The sequence below is a fragment of the Abramis brama genome (assembly GCF_963993115.1).
Source record: "Abramis brama genome assembly, chromosome: 22".
NCBI lineage: Eukaryota > Metazoa > Chordata > Actinopteri > Cypriniformes > Leuciscidae > Abramis > Abramis brama.
Genome location: NC_139984.1, coordinates 26,694,437 through 26,717,862, shown reverse-complemented (window position 1 = coordinate 26,717,862; position 23,426 = coordinate 26,694,437). Strand labels below are relative to the sequence as shown.

General features: G+C 41.7%; 1 long non-coding RNA gene across 2 annotated transcripts; it reads right to left on the bottom strand.

Moving 5' to 3' along the window:
* Nucleotides 1-9,376: 9,376 nt before the first annotated feature.
* LOC311073855 lies at nucleotides 9,377-19,573 on the bottom strand. Of its 2 annotated transcripts, none has more exons than XR_014604218.1 (5): nucleotides 19,449-19,573; nucleotides 12,808-12,868; nucleotides 12,619-12,709; nucleotides 12,295-12,449; nucleotides 9,377-9,876 (listed from the first exon to the last, which is right to left on the bottom strand). It is a non-coding gene; the product is annotated as an uncharacterized lncRNA (long non-coding RNA). The 2 variants fall into 2 exon arrangements; XR_014604219.1 differs by having other exon boundaries at nucleotides 19,454-19,567.
* Between the last annotated feature and the right edge of the window lie 3,853 nt (nucleotides 19,574-23,426).

Here is a 23,426-nt window from a genome sequence, read left to right as displayed (position 1 = left end):
CTTATTTATTAGATACTAGTATTCCAATAGTGACTAGTGCTAATTTATTAGATACTAGTACTTATTCATTAGATACTAGTACTTATTAAATAGATACTAGTACTTATTCATTAGATACTAGTACTTATTCCAATAGTGACTAGTACTTAATTCATTAGATACTAGTAACATTTTTTTTTTTGCCATTGACTTCTATGGGGATCTGTCATTCAGATATCAACTATTCAGTTCTGACTAGTATGTATTACAATTGTGACTAGTACATATATATTAGATACTAGTAGTTATTAATTAGGTACTAGTACTTATTTTTTAGATACTAGTACCTATTACTAGATACTAGTATGTATTCAATAAATACTAGTACTAAGTCATTAGATACTACCTATTAAATAGATACTAGTACCTATTAAATAGATACTAGTACTTATTTATTAGCTACTAGTAGTTATTCAATAGATACTAGTACTTATTCATTAGATACTAGTACTTATTCATTAGATACTAGTGCCTATTAATTAGATACTAGTACTTATTAATTAGATACTAGTACTTATTTAATATATACTAGTACCTATTTATTAGATACTAGTATTTATTCCAAATGTTACTAGTAAGATTTTTTATTTTACTAGTAAGATTTTTTATTTAACTCTCCTATGGCAAGCCATTTTAACATTTAATCATTTAAACCGACTAGTCTCTATTTTCATGCTACTAGTACTTATTTTTTAGATACTAGTATCTATTCCATTAAGTACTAGTACTTATTCATTAGCTACTAGTGCTTATTCGTTAGGTACTAGTGCTTATTCTTAAGATTCTAGTGCTTATTCTTTAGGTACTAGTACTTATTCAATAGATACTAGTACTTATTTATTAGATACTAATTCTTATTTATTAGATACTAGTACTTATTCCAATAGTGACTAGTTCTTATTTATTAGGTACTAGTACTTATTCATTAGATACTAGTTCTTATTTATTAGATACTAGTACTTATTCATTAGTTCCCACACGGAAAAAACCTATATAAACATATATGTTTTAATATAGGTTTTGATATAGGTTTTTAATATATGTGACATATATAAAATTGGCCGTTTTCCTATATTATATGTACATATATGCACATATATGCACCTATATGTTCACCTATATATGCACCTATATGTTCACCTATATATTACTAAAATTATTAAAATCCATAGCTACTACACTGTAAAAAAAAAAAAAAAAAAATCCCGTATACAAACGGTAAATCTCTGGCAGCAAAGTTTCAAAAATGCAATAAGTACATAAATTCAAATAAATTCGAAAGTTTGTATATTTACATATATTGTATATTTAATTTTTGCATTTCCAATTTTAAAACTTTGACCAATCTCTAATTAAGTACTTAATAATAGCAAATGTACAGTCAATTTCTGTTAAATTAACTAAATGTATAAGTTCAGAATACCTGCACATTTACAGTTTTACTCATTAAACATAAACACATAACATCAAGATACATGAATGATAGGAAATACAAGCTTAGTATATAATTTAGAACATGTAAAAATATCCACATTAAAAGGCAATTGCCGTATACCTTTATACTCTAATATGACTTATTTTACACATTTACATTTTATCCAAAGTGACTTAAAAATTAAGAGAACAATAGAAGCAACAAGTGCAGTGACAAGTCCCAGTTAGTGTAGCACAGTACTCATAGCAATTATTATTGTTTTTTTTTTTTTTTAAAACCCAAAGATTTAGTATTATTATTGGGTCAAGTGTTTATGAAAAGATGGATCTTTAGCGGTTTCTTGAAAATGTGTTGAGTTGGGCAGGTCATCCCACCAGCAGGGAACAGTCCAGGTAAAGGTCAGTGAAAGTGATTTTGTGTCTCTTTGGGATGATGGCACCACAAGGCGCCGTTCACTTGCAGAACACAAGCTTCTGGAGACACATAGATCTGAAGCAGTCTGGATCAGTTGCAGAGGTTTGACTGATGCTGGAAGGCCTGCCAGGAGAGCATTACAATAGTCCAGTCTGGATAGAACAAGAGCTTAGACAAGGAGTTGTGTGGCTCCGATAGGAAGGGCCGGATCTTTCTGATGTTGTATAAGGCAAATCAGCAGGATCACATGGTTTGGGTGAAAGTGAAACCATAAGCAGTTCTGTCTTGGCAAGGTTGAGTTGAAGGTCATTCATCCAGCAAGAATTTTCCATCAGGTAGGCTGAGATGCGAGCAGCAACCGTCAGATCCTCTGGCTGGAATGAAAGGTAGAGATATATGTCACTAAGTGATAGGAAAACCCATGTTTCTAAATGACAGAGCCTAATTACAATACAAAAAAAAAAAAAAAAAATTATATAGATAGATAGATAGATATAGATGGGTGAAATCTAACACAATTGTGGTCTTACTGTAGCAAAACCAAACCTTGTGCAGTGGCCTCACAAGGATCAAATGAATATTCACATGGGAAAATATAGTATAAAACAAATTAATTTTTCTGCCACTTTTAGTGCAATCATATGGAATCAGAAGACTCTGCCATTACAATATTTTGAATGACTTCTTCTCATACCTTGTTTGCCATGATCATTCTGCTTTCCACTTGACCTGAAATCACAAATATATATATATATATATATATATATATATATATATATATATATATATATATATATATATTTATTTACAACTTAGTATTACATTTACACATGTCAGAATATGTTCAACTAGGACAATGTAAAACCTCAACTTACTTTAAGCCTAATATATGCACATATATGCATTATATAGCTACGTGTTGGCAAGCAGATGCAGCCAGAATATGCAATTTATCATGTGGTGTTTATTCTAGTCTCATGTGCTTTCCTGTATCATCAACAAGTACAGTATTTACTGAATTAGTTTTCTTAACGGTCTTGACAGCCACGTTAACCCTTACGAAAATGAACTATGGTTTAACAAAAAAAAAAAAAAAAAAAACCTTGGTAACGGTAGGCCTATTTGTAGTATAACTGTGGTTATTAAAAATTGTAATAAAAATCCGCCAAAAACGTGGTTAACGTTACTATTTTTTAAGAGAAGAGTTTTCAGCTTCCAGACAGTGTTTAAAAATGTCCCGCCATTTAAGAGATTGATTTACTGACAGATACTATTGCGTATTAACAAAGATCTTATACATGTAACCCAGTAGAATATAATTCTTCAGGTTATGGGTTATCTCAATTTTATTTGCTTTTGTTTGGTTCTAATTCAGATCTAATAGGGGATTGAAATATACATTTCAAATCAGTGATGTAAAGATGTGTGTTCCTTTAAGAACGTCATTCCTATTTCAAGTTTGATTGATATGCACATGCGAAAAACGTGGCATTAACAAACATGTTAGGCGTTTCATTATTTTATTGGTGTATGTGAATTAAGTCCCGCCCGCACTGGTGTTTTATGTAACGTGAGTGGTTGTTCAAGGGGAGAGGAGAGAGGAGATTGACAAGGCGGTCGATTGGAAAGAGACGGAGAGATTGCGGTAACAAAAAGTGGTTATCTAGATAATTCATCTGTTTAAAACGCTTATTGTGCCTTGTAATGTCTGTTAATACACACCCGTTTTTAGAAGAAGAGTTATGTTGTATTGGGTCCCACCGTGTGTTTGCTCGACATCGCGGCACCTTTTCTTTTCTTTTATGGGACAGATCGACAATACAGACAGTGTTTACAGTTAACGTTATTGTAAAGAGAACTGGTGAAGTACTGAAGACACTCCCGTTTAATTGTTAGTCGTTGAAATTCTAACGAGAGACTCGGAAGTTTGCCAGCCGGGATAGACGTTCTGCATCGTCATCAGAGGACGCGCAGCCGCGCCCCAGAGGATATCGCGGAGACCTGACGGTCACTCTAGGCCGAGGAGTCGTGGGCCTGTATTCAACGGGCGCGCAACAACAAACGCAAAGGAGGAAGATTTCCTGGGATCCCTCGTAGTGCAGCTGAGTCACTTATGGTTACCAACTGAATTCAGGTATCCTTTGTGTATAATTGTTTTCCCGCTCAGGAGAGTGAAGCGGCCAGTTTTATTGTTTCAAAGGCCACCACGTACCCCAGCAACGATTCAGGCCTGCAACGGTGTGTGTGTGGACTAACTTTTGTGTGTGTGTGTGTGTGTGTGTGTGTGTGTGTGTGGGCCCACAGTGTTTTGTTATCATCTTTGTTATTAAGTTTCAGTACACTTAAAACTGTGAGTTTGATCATTTTCATATGCAGTGAAAGTGTGACAGACACATTCATTCATTTTGGCAATTATATATTGCCTTTTGGGTAATATTGTGTCCTTGTGATTTGAGATAATAGTTAACTGTGAAGTACTCACCCATTGTTTTATTTGTTATATTAACGTTATTTATTTTATTTTACACAAATTAAATTTGTTACATTTTGTCACTTTCAAATACTTTTATTCTTTCAAGAGAGGTTATAGCAGTACATTTAAGCACAATTGAGTATAGATAAATATTATAATTTTCTACAAGAGAATTAATTCAGTTAGTGACATCAGAGGGGCCTAACTTCAACATCTGTAGGCATATAGTTACTGAATCTGGAGCGCTGCTGATCCTACTTAATTACAGGAAAGGCAAGTAGGGGGCGCTACATACACAATTTAACGGACTTTGATATGTATAACAAGTCTACGAAAGCTTGTTTTAGGTCTTTTGAGGTGTGTGTTCAACTGATCTTTCTTAAAACAGATGGAAAATATAAAGACGCATGCTACATTTTCAGTGTTTTGCCTCCAGCTCTCGCCAGTTAACTGAACATTTAAAATGCTAACGTTAGCTTGAAAACTGTAACGTAAACTTAACACAAATGTAACTTAATATAAAATATCGTTCACATGTAGACTCTTACCTCAGCCGGTAATAGGTTGGCATGATGTCCGCTGTGACGAACCAGGCTCACTGAAAAGGGCGTTATTTCCGAAGAATCCAAACCACTGATCTAGATCAGTGATCCAAACGGACTGACTGACAACAGGGCTCCTGCTCACGGCTGCTCTCAACGAATACGATTGCTTTGAACCACTGTTAATATCACAATCCACTTCACGAGAGTAGACTGAATTCAAATCTCCCGCTTTCCCTTGATACAGATCCAAAGTCGACTTCTTCTTCTTATGGAGTTTTATGGCGGTTGGCAAACCAACTTTCGGTGCATTACCGCCACCAACTGGACTGGAGTGTGAAGCACTAATAATCGTTTAAAAATTAACAACGTAAACAATAAGGTTGAGAAAAAAGAAAAGAAAAAAAAATTAAATTAGTAAAGATTATATATATTTAAATGTTATATTATTTATACCCATTACTTTATATTCTCCAGTATACTCCTATTGCTTTAAAATATTTCATTATAACACTATATATTTTATCTTGTTCTGCATGTATTTTCAATAGGCTTTCCATATTAAACGATACAACCTCCAATTTTCTTACTTCCTTCATAAGTTCTACTCTTTCTTCTACATATTTTATACATTTTATTAACACATGTTCAATTGTTTTTGCCTGATCACAATAATTACATTTACCCGTTTTATGTTTTCCTATTTTGAACAATGAATGATTTAGTCTAGTGTGCCCTATTCGAATGTGAGAAATAATTGTATCTTCTTTTCTATTCCTAAAAACACTTCTTCCATTTCCTACTTGTTTCTGTATACTGTACATATGTCTACCCTTGTTATCACTATTCCATTCTTCTTGCCATTTGTTGTTTATGAATTCTTTAATTTTACTTTTAACCTCTTTTTTGTCCAAAGTCGACTGATCAGACAGCTAACCGTTGTGGGCGGGACTATTAATAAAATTAAATTATGGGAGAATAAGACAATGAAATAATGATCAAAATGAGCATCTATTTTCAAGACAAGATTAAAAGACTATAGCCTATGCAATAAAAAAGAATTCAATACAGGCCTAGCCTATGTAGGCTACTGTACATATTATTTAACCTTAAAAAAACTCACTTTAACCCCCACATGCTTAATAATCTGTAAGGACAACATATTGAATAGATGCAGATTTCTGCAGTTATACCTTCTTTTCTTTTTCTAATTTCACAGAAAAAATCTGTAAAATATTACTTTGTAAAAATACAGACAAGTTCCTTTTAAAAACGTAAAATTGATGTAAAACCAAAATACAAGCAATTACCTGTAAATTTAATAGTGGACCTTTAAATTACAGCAAATATCTGTAAAATAACAGGCATTCACTGTAATGACAAAACGGTAAAATTCTGTAAAAAAAAAAAATACAGACCATTACCTGTAAAATTACACATTTTTTTTTTACAGTGTAGGCAACATAAATAAAAGCCCAAAATGTAGAAATTTACATTATTTATTTACTTAAGAACAATCAAATAGTACAAGAACAAAAAAAAAGACAAAAAACTGAACAGAAAAAAAAACAATTTATCTTTTTGATCTTCTCAGCTCCGTGAGCTTCGAATTGATAGATGTGCCTATCTGAGCTAGGCATCATGTATGACAGTTGCCAAAGTGAGATATGAGCTACAAAATGACCAGATCCTGCCATGAGCTATGACATATCTTGTATGTACATATAGGGCTTATATGTGGATATAAAGAAGCAATACAGGAGACCTATATGGCCTGTATATGCATATATATGCACCTCAATTATGCCTATATGTGGCATATATACATATATATACAGCATGTATATTATCATATATGTGCATATAAACTGCATATAGGTTTCATATATGCGCATATATCCTCATGTAGGTTCTTTCCATGTGGGTTACTAGTACCTATTAAATAGATACTAGTACTTATTCATTAGATACTAGTACCTATTAAATAGATACTAGTACTTATTCATTAGATACTAGTACTTATTCCAATAGTGACTAGTAATTATTCTTTTGTTACTAGTAACAAATATATTTTTTTGCCATTGACTTCTATGGGGATCTGTCATTCAGATATCAACTATTCAGTTCTGACTAGTATGTATTCCAATTGTGACTAGTACTTATTTATTAGATACTAGTAGTTATTCATTAGGTACTAGTACTTATTCATTAGATACTAGTACTTATTTATTAAATGAAACCTATTAATTAGATACTGATACTTATTAATTAGCTACTAGTACTTATTCAATAGGTACGTATTTTGGGTGTGATTTCATTGTACTGAGACAAAAATGCAACTTTTTAAAAAAAAAATTGCTTTCTGTTTTATTTGTAGTTCCCTTTCAAAAGGGAACTTACACTGCGTCTTGAGACACTACATGGGGAACACCTCAACGTGACTGGTATCAAGTAAAGAAAATCAGGTAAAGAAAATGTCTGAGAAGCGTTTCAAGCAGTGTGCCGACCCATGTCCGAGATTTCTAACACATGACTTGCATGCGTTTATTGTCTGGGCGAAAAGTACGCACACTCAGTTCTTGAGGGAGCTGTTTGCATGCACTGCGAGCGTTTTCCTTTAAGGATGCTCCGCACTAGTGTCTATCTTCTCAAGGGAAGAGGGATAAGCATCTGTGCCCGGCGGCTTGAGTCCCTCTCACGCTGAGGTGGAGAGAAGACTCAGGTTGTGGGGATCACAGATGGAGCTAGCTGAAGAGTTTGAGATAGGAGTTAATCTCTCACACACTTCGGCTGCTGACGAGAGCGCTCTGCTAGACGAAGATACAGCGTCTAATGCATCCTCTGGTTCAGCGGACAGTATTCTACTGGCACCATGCCAGGAAGAGCAGCATATGGTTGCTGAGGGCAAAGAAGACTAGTCGTCCTGCCCCGCGTATTATGAGCTGTCGGGGGTTATGGAGTGAGCTTCAGACAGGCTCAAACTGTCCTGGGAGCGTGCTTGGGAAGAGACCACTCGTTGCAGGTTAGACGAGTTAGGTTTCTTCTGGCCATAACCCTCCAGCTCCTGTGAGCCTTCCTTTCCTTCCCGACCACACTGAGATCGAGAAGGCATGGAAGAACCCGCATCCACCGACATAGGCATGCAAACTATGCAAATTTTGAGGGGGTGCGTGAGAATGGATATGCGGCGATGCCCCCGATCACCGAGACGTTCGCGAACTGTCTCACAGATGGGAGGGCATTGACTCTAAAAGCTCCGGCCCTGCCTACAAAGCCGTTTAAGAACACTTCGCCCTTGAACAGCAGGGCGTAAGCGGCAGCAGGTCAGGCTGCACACCATGGCAGTGCTTCAAGCCAGGCAGTGCTTCTTACCAGGCTGACTTGCTAAAAGACATAGATCAGGGTCAGGCTCTGTCCCCTGATGCGGTATCCGAGCTGCGCCGAACCACGGACCTAGCTCTCCATGCCACCAAGCAGACCGCCACCACAGTTGGTAGATCGATGGTGAGATGGTGGCAACAGAGAGACACCTGTGGGTGAACTTGATGGACATAGGGGAGAAAGAGAAGGGCTTTCTCCTGCTCGGCGGCATTTAAAATAACGTATACCGCGCCAATCTGAGTCTGCGCCGAGGCATCCAGGGGGCCCTGGCCCGTCTCGGTTTGAGAGGGTTAGCGTCACCTCCCGGGCCCCTCCTCCTCCAAGGAGCAGGTCACAGTTTCAGGCTGTAAGGGTATGGCAGGCCTCATGTACATTAAGGACTCCGCTCTTTTAAATCACAGGTTGAGCTTTGCAGATTGCTTCACCACTGTGAAAAATGTAAAACTATAGTGACCTCAGCTCCCTATAGAAATAAATAAGGGTTTTATGTTGGTTCTTGTTTTTGGATATTTTATAAACTGCACTTGGGTTCTGCAACTTGCCTCCAGTGGACTCCATGTACTCCATGACATGTTGTCTAGGCACCCCTTATATACTTCCTGGTCAAACTAGTATGATGTAATAGTCTGTCGCTGGCCAATGGGATTGCCGTGATTTGACAGTTGCTTCAGATACCAGTCAAAGCATTCCCCAGTAGCATCTCAGGACGCAGTGTCTCGTTCCCTGTTCTCAGGGAACAAAGGTTACAGTCACAACCCGAGATGTTATAGCACAGATGATCATTGCAAGCTACAAACAATCTCTGACTTAACATATCTTCACATCTTTCAGGTTTGGAAAAAGATTTAAGAGACTCTCTCTTTGGGCAGCACATTGCGTCTGATGTTAACTTTCCATAGCTTTTTACGGATATTTGCAGTAAAAAAAAAGTTATAATATAATAATATATACAGTAATTTGTTGTTAATTTAACAGTAATAGGATAGACCCTATTATGGTAAATAACTGTAAAAATAACAGAAATATGTTAAACCTTATTAAAACCTTTGACAGTAAAAAACACAGTGAAATTGTATAACAAATTACAGCATTTTATTTTGACCAGATACATTTTACGGTAAATTCCTGGCAACCACAGCTGCCGGTATTTTACCGCTAAAAATACAGTACAATATGAGGAACATAAATAGTTTACCGTACATTTTACATTTGCAACCGCTAAATATAGAAAAATCTAAAGATGCTCATATATAACCAAGGTAGTGAATATTACTGATAAACAATGAGAAAATTTGACATACCATTTGAAAACAGACTAAACATATCATTTTCTCTATTCCTACCAAACAGCATATATCTTGAGAATACAGCATGTGTCCATATATATGGCTGGTAATCCATGGAGGAATGAATAAACATGAAACAAAAAATGACCTGCCCCTGACCGATCAACAGTAATGAGTCACTGGGTCCTGCCTTGGTGAAGGAAAGCACTCAGTGGAGTTTCTAATGCGCATGGTGTCGAAGATACAAGCTCTGCAGGAGTACTTCAATGTCCATCAGGAGTTCACTTTGGACTGACAGGATCCCCTCTGCAGCAAAAAATGGACAAAGTTTCAAAAGTTTGATCAGTGCTTGAGCAAAATGCACAGAAATGAACAAAACGTGCTGTCAAAAACAGATCTAATGATAAATGATTTCTTAGGTGTAAAGTATGCAGTTCTTAAAGGATTAGTTCACTTTTAAAAAAACTTTTGCTGATAATTTACTCACCCCCATGTCATCCAAGATGTCCATGTCTTTCTTTCTTCAGTCGAAAAGAAATTAAGGTTTTTGATGAAAACATTCCAGGATTTTTCCCTATATTATGGTCTCCAATGGGACCCAAACGGTTCAAGGTTCAAATGACAGTTTCAGTGCAGCTTCAAAGGGCTTTAAACGATACCAGACGATGAATAAGGGTCTTATCTAGCGAAACGATCGCTCATTTCAAAAATAAATAAAAAAGTTTAAGTTTTATAAGCACAAATGCTCGCCTTGCTCTGTTCTGTGATGCGCGTTAGTGACGTCACGTAATGCGCAATTACGTTGAAAAGGTCAAGTTGACGTGTTTACAAATGTGCGGAAGGAGGACCATATACACATATTCAAATGAATTTGTGTCAGTTTATCGTTTAAAATGCCCATTTCGTGTGCGTATCCTGGGTGCTTTAATATTAAAAAGCCTAAAAGAAAATTTTCTTCAGGACAGAAGTTTTTCAAGCGTGACGTTTTAAACGTAATTGCGTATTACGTGACTTCACGAACGCGCATCACAGAACAGAGCAAGGCGAGCATTTGTGCTTATAAAACTTAAACTTTTTTATTTATTTTTGAAATGACCGATCGTTTCGCTAGAAGACCCTTATTCATCGTCTGGTATCGTTTAAAGCCCTTTGAAGCTGCACTGAAACTGTCATTTGGACCTTGAACCTTTTGGGTCCCATTGGAGACCATAATATAGGGAAAAATCCTGGAATGTTTTCATCAAAAACCTTAATTTCTTTTCGACTGAAGAAAGAAAGACATGGACATCTTGGATGACATGGGGAAGGGGGTGAGTAAATTATCAGCAAAAGTTTTTTTTAAAGTAAACTAATCCTTTAAATCTACTTATGTATATTGACAACGCAGCCCTAATCACAATCATAATTTGTTGGAAAACATTGTATTTAAGTTTCCTATTGATTTATCATAGAACTTGAAGTTAATGACTGAATGCATGGTGATGAGACCTATCATTCAATCTACATTTTATAGCGTCAGTTTCCTTCATCGTATGAAACTGCTCACCTGGACATGAACCTGAGCTCGGCTGATTAAAGGGATAGTTCACCAGAAAATGAAAATTCTGTCAGTAATTACTCACCCTCATGTTGTTCCAACCCCGTAAGACCTTCGTTCATCTTCGGAACACAAATTAAGATATTTTTGATTAAATCTGAGAGTTGTCTCACTCCTCCATAGGCTTCTAGGTGACCGAAACTTGCTGGCCCAGAAAATGTATTAAAGACATCGTTAATATAGTCCAAGTGACTCCAGTGGCTCAATCTTAAGTTTATAAAGCGACGAGAATACTTTTTGTGCGCAAAAACAAACAAAAATAACGACTTTATTTTGACGTACAACACAGACGCACTACGCTTAAACACTACATTGAGACATAGGCTAAGTGTTCATTGAATCGTTAGTAAATTGCCTTTATTTGGCGTTGATCCATTTTCAACGCCAAATATAGGCAAATCCACGGACAACTAAACAGGCATTAGGACGACCGTAAAGAGGGCGCACAAGTCAGCAATGTGGACTGCCATAACATCAATGAAAAGCATTACTGAAGGCTACATATTATGCACTATATTATGCAGAAATAGGCTGTGTGTGTGTGTGTGTGTGTGTGTGTGTGTGTGTGTGTGTGTGTGTGTGTGTGTGTGTGTGTCAGAACCTGCAGTTGCTGTGTGACGCGCGTTCGCTGCGAGCGTATACTGTAGTGACGAGCTGGACGCGCTCCGAGAGAAGGCCGTTAAAATCGATTCCCTATTTTCGTTTTCGAAACTTGTGTTGGTTGGTCCGATCGATTGTGCAATAAGTGACAGCCCTTTGACATGCTTAATCTTTGATAGGCAGATGCGTGATAACAGCTCGACCGTGAGTGAAACCTAAGCGCTTGCGCACGGATGGGAGGCGCGGGTGACATTCATTTTCGGTTAAACGTTTTCGGCTGTTTTTTTTTATTTCGGCCCGAAACCGATAATGCCATTTCGGCCGAAAATTTTCGGCGGCCGAAATTTCGGTGCACCCCTAAAAAATATCTTAATTTGTGTTCCGAAGATGAACGAAGGTCTTACGGGGTTGGAACAACATGAGGGTGAGTAATTACTGACAGAATTTTCATTTTTGGGTGAACTATCCCTTTAAGATTAGTCCTGTCCATCTTTCTTTTGCAAAACTTGAATAATACCACTGCTTACCTCTTATTGAATCTTTGGGTGCAGACTTAATTGAAGAGCCTCGTATAAACAGGGTGTGATGTTTAGGGAAACCAAAGAATACAGGTGCCATCATTTCTGCCAGAAGACTCACAGGGGGGCAACAAAGCTTTCATTGTGGACTGGCTAGATCCCTTCTGCATTCAGAAAGAAAACAAAAAGGGCATACACCATAAATAATAATAACTGACAAAAATAATGAGACAAGAAATTAAAGTAACAAGAAAATAAGTGCAAAACAAGTTTCCCTGTGTTGCAGTGTAGCTGAATGTTTTTCAACAATTTGATTTACGGTAAAACACATACCAAATATTTCCAGCCAAGGTTTGATTCAATCTTCAGCATGCTTTTCCTGCCATTGTCTTGAAACTGTTTCACCTGTCACTCTCATTTGATGCTGTTTACAAAAACAAAACAGCAATATCGTAATGGGACAAAGGAAAATGAATTTAATGAAGAAAAAAAAAGAAAAAAGATTATGACCTGAAATCTCACCATTTCCTGAGAGTCACAGGTCCTTTTGAGTATACTTATGGTTTCTGCTCAAATTCAGTGTCTGAAAAGGGCAGGAACAAAACAAACCTTTTTAATCATAATAAAGACAAAATAAGATTTAGAAACAACAGAGAAATGTGTAAAATATCTTCTAGAATCTGTTTACTTTACTAATCTTGAAAGAGACTCTCGGGTCTTAGCTGTGTCACCACCCTTAAACCTTAAACACATGCATCAGAAAACTACTGCAACAAAATCTCAGATGTCCTTCACTGACATTTTTATTGTCTTGAACATATTTTGACCTCCACACACTTGCTGCTAGTCAAATATATTGCTTTAAACAAATAAAGGCAAAACAAGCATCTAAAGCTTCTCCTGGCATTATGAAAAAAGAAAGCCAAAACTGCTTAAGCTCTGCACTTAAAGTCAACTAACAAATGTATATTAACCATTTTCAGGAAAACATGAATTACATTCATTTCCTGAATTTTTTTAGCAAAAACAGAAAAATGACTGCCTCAATGAATAAATGACAAGAAATGCAATAGCATCATTTTTAATTGGAACAGATGATGATTGACATGCAGACTCTCTATATAAATCACCAATGTTGCTGTCTGAAAACTCTGTGTTTACGTGACATGTGGGCAGTAAAAGATGATTTAACTCTAAAGGTATTTGTGCATCCTCTTACTGGACAAGTGACCACGTGTCCTTCCACAATATGGCTCTTCAGATGAGCTATTAACTCTTTAGAGTTTATAAAACTAACGTTCACACATCGCCATTGCACATGTAAACGCAGAAACGTACTCGGTTACCTAATGTAACCTCGGTTCTCTCTAGAAGAGGGAACGAGTATTGCGTAAGTTGCTTACGCATCGGGAAAGTCTTCTTTCTTCGAGATCTGAAGCCAAAAATTATCCTTAATTTTGTATTCATTGTCAACGCAGTGCGGCAGCCGGCAGACCATGGCAGGCTGTATGAGCGTGCTCATTGGCTGCTCAGCGGCAACTGCTTAAGCCTACCAGCCTGCCAGCTTCGCGCCCTCCACACCCCTCTAACCGTCAAGATGGGTGTGGCCAGTGTGTATATAGGCAGGGCTCACAGGCTGAAATTCTGGTTTTCGTAGTCTGAAGCGCAAAAGCTTGTGGCGCGTCACGGCAGGTTACGCAATACTCGTTCCCTCTTCTAGAGAGAACCGAGGTTACATTAGGTAACCGAGTACGTTCTCTTACGAGAGGTTCTCTCGTATTGCGTAAGTTGCTTACGCATCGGGAACCCCTTGTCAACGCCGTGCGCGCCGAGCATCCAGCACATGAATCCCAGGGAGACCGGGGAAAACATAACGCTGAAAACAGGTGGCCGGTCGGAGAAACGGGCCAACACATGTACAAAGCACTTCACTTCGTAGATAGATAGAGCGGCACAGCCGGTCTATACATATCAATGTAAATAGTGCGGCCGGCAGGGCGGGCCCACACAGTACATAAGCACATATTAGGGAAAGAAATAGAGCGGTTTCGCTGTCTATTTGTTGGGAGAATATTCCCAGCGCGACAGAGTGTAGGGCGGGCGGCCAGCAGCGCGGGCCAGCACCAGTACACAAGCGCGTAACGGGGAATAAAGGAACAGAGCGGCACAGCCGGTCTGAGCACAAAATACTCCTTCCCTTGGTGCCATACCAGAAATATCACCAGTATGTGAACGTAGTCTGCGCATAATCGACTGGGCAGAGCATACATGCCGCTTATACTGATAATAGTTTAGCCTGCAAGGCAGGAACTTCCAGGTTATAAAACCTCACGAATGTCGATGGGGAGGCCCAGCCCGCTGCCATACAAATATCGTGAATAGAAATTCCGCTGGACCAGGCCCACGAAGAGGCCATGCCTCTAGTGAACTGGGCTCTGATACCCAAAGGGCACTGCAGGTGTTTGGAGGCGTAAGCTGCTGCAATCGCGTCCACTATCCACCTGGACAGGCTCTGTTTCGAGGCGGCGAGACCCTTGGTGCGTCCGCCAAAAGAAACGAAGAGCTGCTCGGAACGCCTGAAAGCGGCGGAGCGCGTGATGTAAACTCTCAGCGCCCTAACAGAGCATAGGAGGTTATCACTGTCCCCGTTATCGGATGCTGGCAGAGCCGAGAGGGAGATGATTTGTGCCCTAAAGGGGGTTCCAATCGCTTTGGGGATGTAACCGTGTCTCGGTCTGAGAATGACCTTTGAGTCATTTGGTCCGAACTCAAGACATGCAGGGCTAACAGATCCCCCACGCGTTTTACTGAAGACAGAGCTATCAGAAAAACGGTTTTGAGCGAAAGGTACTTTGGATCCACGGATTCAAGTGGTTCAAAGGGAAAAGCCTTCAGGGCCTCCAGGACCAAGGACAGATCCCAGATAGGAACCGAGGGGGGCCGCGGGGGATTCATCCGTCTAGCTCCTCTGAGGAAACGGATAATAAGCTCGTTCCTTCCTATTGCCCGGCTGCGCGTCGTCTCAGCGAACGCTGCGATAGCCGCCACATACACTTTGAGCGTGGAAGGGGACCTGCCCTTATCCAACAGCTCCTGTAGGAAGGAGAGCACTCGCGGGACCCCACATGTACGTGGATCGAAGCTCTTGGTAGCGCACCATTTAGAGAACACTGACCATTTAGATGCATAGAGCCATCTCGTGGAGGGAGCTCTAGACTGTGTGATCGTGTTCACAACCCCTTCTGGCAGGTCAACGTGTATCCGTTGATTATCCATGCATGCAGAGACCATCGCTCCGGATGGGGATGCCAGATTGATCCACCGGCTTGAGAGAGGAGATCCTTTCTCACCGGGATCGGCCATGGGGGGTGAGTGCGACAGCCTCACTGGCTCTGGGTACCAGACTTGGTTCTCCCAACGCGGGGCTATGAGAAGCACTGGGTGGTGCGTTTCCCTGATCCTCGCTATGACCTGTGGTAACGGAGATCGGAGGGAAAGCGTACAGCGGGAGGCTGGGCCAGGTTTGGGACAGCGCGTCCTCGCTTTGAGAAAAATATCGGGCAGTGAGCGTTGTCTTTCGACGCAAAGAGGTCAACCTCCGCTCGCCGAATAGGCGCCAGAGGAACTGGACTGTCTGAGGGTGCAGGGACCATTCTCCCGGGGGAATAATGTCTCTGGACAGTCTGTCTGGGCCGACATTCAAATGGCCCGGCACGTGCACGGCTCTCAGCGAGCGCAACGAACGGTGAGCCCACACGAGAAGGCGTTCTGTCAGGTTGCACAGGTTCCTGGACCTGACACCGCCCTGTCGGTTCACATAGGACACCACGGACATGTTGTGACATGTCGACCGCTATCATCTCCAAACAATTTATGTGGAGGCATTTCTCTTGGTCTGACCACAGGCCAAAGACCGGTTTGCCCTCGAAAAGAGCGCCCCAACCTGAGGTGGAAGCGTCCGTCGAGATAACTTTGCGGTGTGAGACGGCTCCCATTGTCACTCCCCGCTGGTACCAGTCGGCCGCTAACCAGGGCTTCAGTGCTGAAACGCAGCTCTGAGTCACTCTGATTCGAATGCCGCCAGAAACCCAGGCTCTGTGAGGCACTCGGGCGTTCAACCAGCGTTGCAGCGGGCGCATATGCAATAGACCCAGCTGAAGCACTGCTGCAGCTGAAGCCATACAATCCAGCATCCTCTGAAATGTCTTGAGAGGTGCGGTGCTGCCCGGTTGGAAAGACGCAGCCAGGCGTTGAACGCAGCGCGCGCGCCGTGGCGATAGGCGGGCCGTCATTGCCACAGTGTCCAGATCCAAACCCAGGAAGAGGTTGATTGACTGGGCACTAATGAGCTCTTGAGCTCTCCGTGAGCCCCAGGTTTTCCAGGTGGCTGAGAAGCACTGTTCTGTGGGCGATGAGTTCGGCCTCTGACTGTGCTAGAATCAGCCAATCGTCCGGATAGTTCAAAATTCGCATCCCCTGACCTCTCAGGGGAGCGAGAGCCGTGTCCATGCACTTCGTGAATGTACGGGGTGCCAAAGACAGGCCGAACGGCAGGACGGTGTATTGATATACCTGACTGTCGAAGGCGAATCTCAAGAATGGCCTGTGACGGGGTATTATCTGGATCTGAAAGTATGCGTCCTTTAGATCGAGAGAGATAAACCAGTCCCTCGGGCGAATTTGCGCGAGGATCTGCCTGGTTGTGAGCATTTTGAACGGTCTTCTCATAAGAGCTTTGTTCAAATATCTCAGATCCAAAATCGGTCTGAGAGCTCCGTCCTTCTTGGGAACGAGGAAATATCGGCTGTAAAAGCCCGACTCGCTCATAGAAGGGGGAAACCGGTTCTATAGCCCCTTTGCACAGAAGTGTGGCTATTTCTGCTCGAAGTAGATGTGCTACTTCCCCATTCATTCTCGTCTCGGTACGCGCCCGAAAGCGCGGGGGGCGGCAAGCGAACTGCAGAGTATAGCCTAGTTTTACTGTGCTTAGCACCCATTCTGATGCGCCTGGAAGAGCTTCCCACACTCTTGCGTGTGCAGCCAGGGGCAGAATGGCCTCCGGGCTCTGATCGCCGCGCATCGCGGGCTCGAGAGCTCGAAACGGAGGGGCGGGCGCAGCGCGCGCGCTCTCGGTGCTTAGATACGGCGGATCGCACACAGCGATAGCTGGCCGTTTTACACACAGTGTCCCGGTGGCTTTGGACGGGGAACATATAGTGTGAGGCGCGATGCGCGAGGGCGGCGTCGGGGGCGAAATGTTCGTTAGTATGTGTGAGCGCTCGAGGGCGGCCACAGAATTTACATTTAAAACATGACCGGTCGTGAGAGGCCGTGTGACAGAGCGGGCAGTGAGTAGGTGTGGGGACGGTGAGGTGGACACGTGACCTACTTTTAACACTCGAGCGGCTTCTGCCTACTTTATGAGAGTGGGCTCTGTGAGAGACACGGGATTTATAGTGCTTGTGTGCATGGGTGAACACGGAAACGTGGGCACATTCACTGCATTTGAAACACATACGGCGTGAGCTGTGCAACCGGACATTATGCTCATTTGAGATTTCTCTGGGTCGCCGTGAGAACGGTGGTTGCGCGCAGGTGAGCGGGTAGATATACCGGTTCGTTATTTATAACAGGCTCGTATACTGCAATATGAACAATTCCAGTCGCCTGAACTTAAGAGGGGACTGAGAAATGTGTGAGAAATTGAGGTAGGTCCGCGCGAGGACGGAGTAGCTTTCTTGTAACGTAAAGAGAGCTCCAGGACCGTCCGTTTCTGCCATCCCTTGTGAGCGGCGCAGTTTGCGCGGCTCGAACAGAGGGAGGGTGTTTATCTCATTCGCCTCATCCCCTGACGCGGCGGCGGCGCGGGCGAGAGCCGGCGGTTGAGCGGCCGGGAGGGGGGGCGGAGAGAGCGAGAGAGAAGCTCGAGGGAGAGGTTACGGCGAGCTCCTCAGTCATATCAGTCTCCGGTGGTCTCTGCGAGCGGCGCTTCCTATTGCGCGGCCCGGCAGGGACAGGCGGAGCGACAGCTTGGTCGAAAACTTCAAGTCGAGCCCGCAGGGTCGACATTGAAAGTTCTTAGCACTCGGGGCAGCCGCCCGTAGAGAGTGCGGTGGCGGCGTGCTCGCGGCCCAGGCAGAGAGCGCAGAAGAGGTGGCGGTCTCCATTGCTGAGCGGGGCGCGGCACGAGCCGCAGGAAAAAAACGAGGCGTTTTGACAAAAGAACACTCTTTTAGAACAGTGAGAGATAGTGTGTGTCGCAGGGCGAGCACACACAGCAGTAATAAAAGGATATGTCGCCGGATAGCGTAGCAGGCACGGATGGCTGAAGGCGGCAAAGGCGGCCAGCTTCTTCAGGCGCTGTCCTAGGCTTGCTGGTCGCTGGTTTCAACGGCGGCGGCTCTCAAGATCCAGCGATGCGAAGAGCTTCGCTGAAGACAAGAAAATCAGAATTTCAGCCTGTGAGCCCTGCCTATATACACACTGGCCACACCCATCTTGACGGTTAGAGGGGTGTGGAGGGCGCTCATTGGATGTGACGTCACTCAGGGCTCACTGGTAGGCTTAAGCAGTTGCCGCTGAGCAGCCAATGAGCACGCTCATACAGCCTGCCATGGTCTGCCGGCTGCCGCACTGCGTTGACAATGAATACAAAATTAAGGATAATTTTTGGTTTCAGATCTCGAAGAAAGAAGACTTTCCCGATGCGTAAGCAACTTACGCAATACGAGAGAACCTCTCGTAAGAGAACCACCGCAACACCAGTGACATGGGTAGGGGCAGAGTGTCTTCGGTAAAAATGAGCCTTAAACGCGCCATACCTGGTGTATGTCTGCTTGCAGTCTGCTTCAATACACCGAAAGAAACAACGTGGCTCATTCCGATGCAGTTTACAATGAAGCACGTAAGTTAGCCCCTTGATGACTGAACTACCTTACCACAGAAATTACAGGTTAACATATCTCCATGTACTTGGGTAATTCCTCCCTAGCAAATTAAGCACGCCAAACACAGAAGCTAATCAAGAGCAATGCTTCCCTCGCCACAGTAATGCTAACTAAATTCACAACCTCACTCATAAAAAACGAACTCCTAAAATTATCTATAAAAGCTGGGCTGGTGGGTTTTTATAACAGAGATAACTTGAAGTTGCATGTACTCACCTCACCTCGAATTAATTGTAAGCTGCCAGGATGTCTACAAATTCCGAAGATGCTGTGGTCCAAGCAGCTAAAAATGGCGCTAATACGAGTTCAAAACTGCGTCCGTTAGCGAAGCCAACAAGTCTCCTGCAAGAAAAAAAAAAGCGCGCGGCACACAGCTCAGCAGCGTCATTTTCAGGTGACGTCATCCCGCAATGTAATGTCGCTCTTTGTTTCTATAGGAGGAGGTTTGATCAGAAGTCACGTCTGCAGACCGCTGCAGCCACGTCTTGCCTTGCTTCCCCTTTTTTTGGTGAAATTGTTCGCTCATACTACACAATGTTGCTACCAGAAAACATTTTTTCTCTGCAATTCGAACGTTTTTAATTTAAGGCGGACCCACTTAAGGTGGTCTGATAATATGGCGTGAAACAACATAAAGTTGTTTTAAAATAATAATTAAAAAAGATTATTGAAATCAATTTTATTCACAACCATGAACTTTATTTTAAACATCTTTTGCTGTTGATTTTTTTATCAGAAGGTTAACAATGATATACTGCAGGCTAGGCTTGGCACGATAGTCGGTGTTACATCACTTGCCCACGGCAGCACCGCAAAAAAAATTTTTTAAAGCAATTACGCAGTATCCGTATTTTCTGTCACCAGTTGACTAGCGTTGTATGATCACGCTCAACCATTCAAGCGCGACAAAACAAGAGACTGCGCTTTAAGTCCTGCCTATTACACACGCACGCACACACACACACACACACACGGAAAAGACGCGCGTCAGTATCGAGTTCTCTTTTCGGCCTTGAACAAAACATAACACACACACAAATTATGCCAAAATGTCCATTTTGTCGAGTGTCCTCATAAGAGCAAATGATTTAAATAATATCATAAATGAATGTATTTGTGAGAAAATGGGACGCGTGTCAGATGGAGTGTCATTAATGTTAATCAAAGAACAAAGGTAAGAGAGTAAATTACTCACTCAGACCCGGAGACAGGAGGATTAGTATACCGGTAGCCTAATAATCATGAATAGTGCGCACTCTCTTGTGTGTATGAATGAATCTTTTAACACATCTCCGGCGAACGGCTTCTTCACGCAAAAGAAAAACTCTTCATAAAGCGCAGTGAAACTCATGTGGCATTTCCTGATGGAACGAGGTTGTTCGTTAACTTCAATTTATACGTGCAATTCACACGAGCTCTAAACGAATGCGAGACTGCTGCGATTAGTCAAACTTTATTAATGAAACAAAATCAGAGGGAATAGTTTCTTTAATGTATTTTTTATTTTATTTTTTACCGGTTGGCCGGTCACACGGCTTTCATAGTTTTTAGTTAGGCTAGTGCGGAGACCAGGGCCGGGTTTCCCGATAACGATGCATCTTAGCTCTTAAGAGCGTTCTCTATGTGCAAGGTTACGCGTTCGTGCTACTTAGAAGTCGCTGTCCATTCGCGAAGTGCTGAAATATAACCTAAATAGAGGACACTGACAACGCGCTGAAAGACAGGACCGAGCAGGTAATATTTAATATGAAACAAAGTCTCAACTTTCAAATTTGGTCAGTCAAACAAAAATAAAATACGCCTACCGTTTTTTGGCTCTTTAATGTGTCGTGACAGATTGCCTCAGTTAAAGCCAAAGCCAAATCCACCGAAGTTAATCAATAGGTGTGTTCGACATCGGCTGCGGCTGGATGCACCCGATCGGCGAGAGTAGCCGCATGCAGGCGGGGAGGAGCTGCAAACGGAGATGTGAAGTCGGACACTTTCTGGTTCCCGTAGTGACCGATCACGTGGTGTTTGCATACTTTACCACAGCTGAAGTGAAATAAATGCAATATTTGCCAAATAATGTTTCAGAGACATTTTCATTCAATACTTTATGTACTGCTTCACACAGCGTCCGTTTGAACAAGAATAAAGTTCAACATAAGCTACTATCAATGAAGTGGAGTCTACGTTTTTTAATCAGTTTTATTTTGATAAACATGACACAATATAACATCGCAACTACATGAAAAGAGTGTTTACTGTTATAAAAAAACTGATTTGTGCGCTTTAGAGGAACTAAAGGTGTTTGAATAAACACGCAACACATGTGATCGTTGTCATGCAATGAATCCGGCCAATCGTGGAACAGCTGTGTCGTCATCAGCCCACGTGCAGCCCAGTGCAGCCGCTCTTGAGAAGCTGCGCTGGCTGAGTTCTCTGGCTACTCTCGAATCGCTCTCGCGGTACTTTGATGGCATACGTCACAGTCACGTGGCGTCGGCGCTGGATCAAGTCGGACAAATTTTCTAACCGGCATGCACTGCTTCAAGTCAGCCGCCGATCGGTCTGCGCAGAGCTGCATGAAGTCGAACAAGCCTAATAACTCTTCTGACTGCTTTGTCGCACAAAAATTGTGGAATTTGATTGGTCAGATCGCATGTCAATCAAACTCAATACGAATGATGAATTGACGCCATGTAAAAAAAAATTACATCACTCTAACACCCCCCACCCCCACGATGAAACCGGTAATACCGATGTTGTCATAAGTCGATTAACCGGTGGGAGAATATTATCACCGTCACATCTCTACTGCAGGCCTAACTTTTAATCTGTATATCAGTATCTGAATTTTAAAATAAAAAATACTATCAATTTTATTGTCTTTTACTGCTGATATTTGCTTTTTTAATGGTATTTACTGGTTGTATTATTACGGTGGACCCTATTTTTTAACATCTTGCTTCTGTAAAAATGAATGTTTTTGTTTGCTTAAAAATCTACAGATTTATACTGTGAATTCCAATGTGAACAACCCCAAAAGATGTAGTTTTACTCAAATAATACCTTAAAATCTAAGTTTTTCAGACATTTTCAACATTACAATATTTAATTGTAAAATGTATGCATATTTATTTGTTTTCACAGAAAATATTTATAATTTCAACATTTTATTACAGTAAAAAACAAAGTTTTATCCAGTCTCACAATTAACGGTTATTCAATCTATTTAATACAGTAAAAGGAAGTTTTTGGTTTTACGCTCCATTACCGTTGGAATTTGACGGTGTTTTGCTGTATATTTTACTGACTTTTTTTACAGTGAAGGGCTTAGGACGTTCCAATTCAGCCCATTGCAGTTTCCGCCAGTAGTGGGCACTCGTGCAACGTAAGCAATGACATACATGTACATCTGAGTGAACGAGACGAGCGAGTGAAGGGCATGACAATTTTGGACTGGAACCAGAGAATGTCTAATAGGAAGAGAATTGGCACTCTCTGCTTACTTCTGGTTTCTGGACTGGCTGCAGTAACACGTCTCTGTCCATGCGGGGGCGCTCGCAGGCGAGTGCAGAATGAATGGAGGTCTATCGCGAAATACCCATCAAAATCCACTTTTCTCAGGATATAATTTTTTGTCTAGTAATTTGAATGTTGTATTCGAAAGGAGATGCAAAGAAATTACACATTGCTGGGTGTTAGATTTTTTAGAGTCACTTATTTGCTTTAAAAAGTCTTTTAAAATGTCAATGACGTCATACACATCGTACGACCAGAGATACTGCTTTACGGCAATCCTTCAGTCACTCTGGTGCTTTCGCGCTCTGCACTTTCTTTTCTCTCGAGGCATCGACAACACAGCTGACACAGGTAAACACACGTGCTAGAAGAGTTTTTGTTTTGTTTGTTTCTGGTCCCACTTCGGATACCACGATGCCATCAAGCGGTATCTCTGGTCGTAAGGAGTCCTTCACTGACCAATCAGCGTTAATTAGCAGAATGCTAGCGTGTTATGGGCAACAACAACTCAACCTGTAAGAAATCGAAAGGACGTAAGTACTCGTTCATTCAACTTTCGACCTATAACCCATGTTGAACTTGCAAAACCTACAATAAAATCTGAGATTTTTCAACGGCAATCAGGTGAAAGAGACACATTTAGCCGCCCAGCCCCATAGACTCCCATTCAGTCTGCACTCGCCCGCG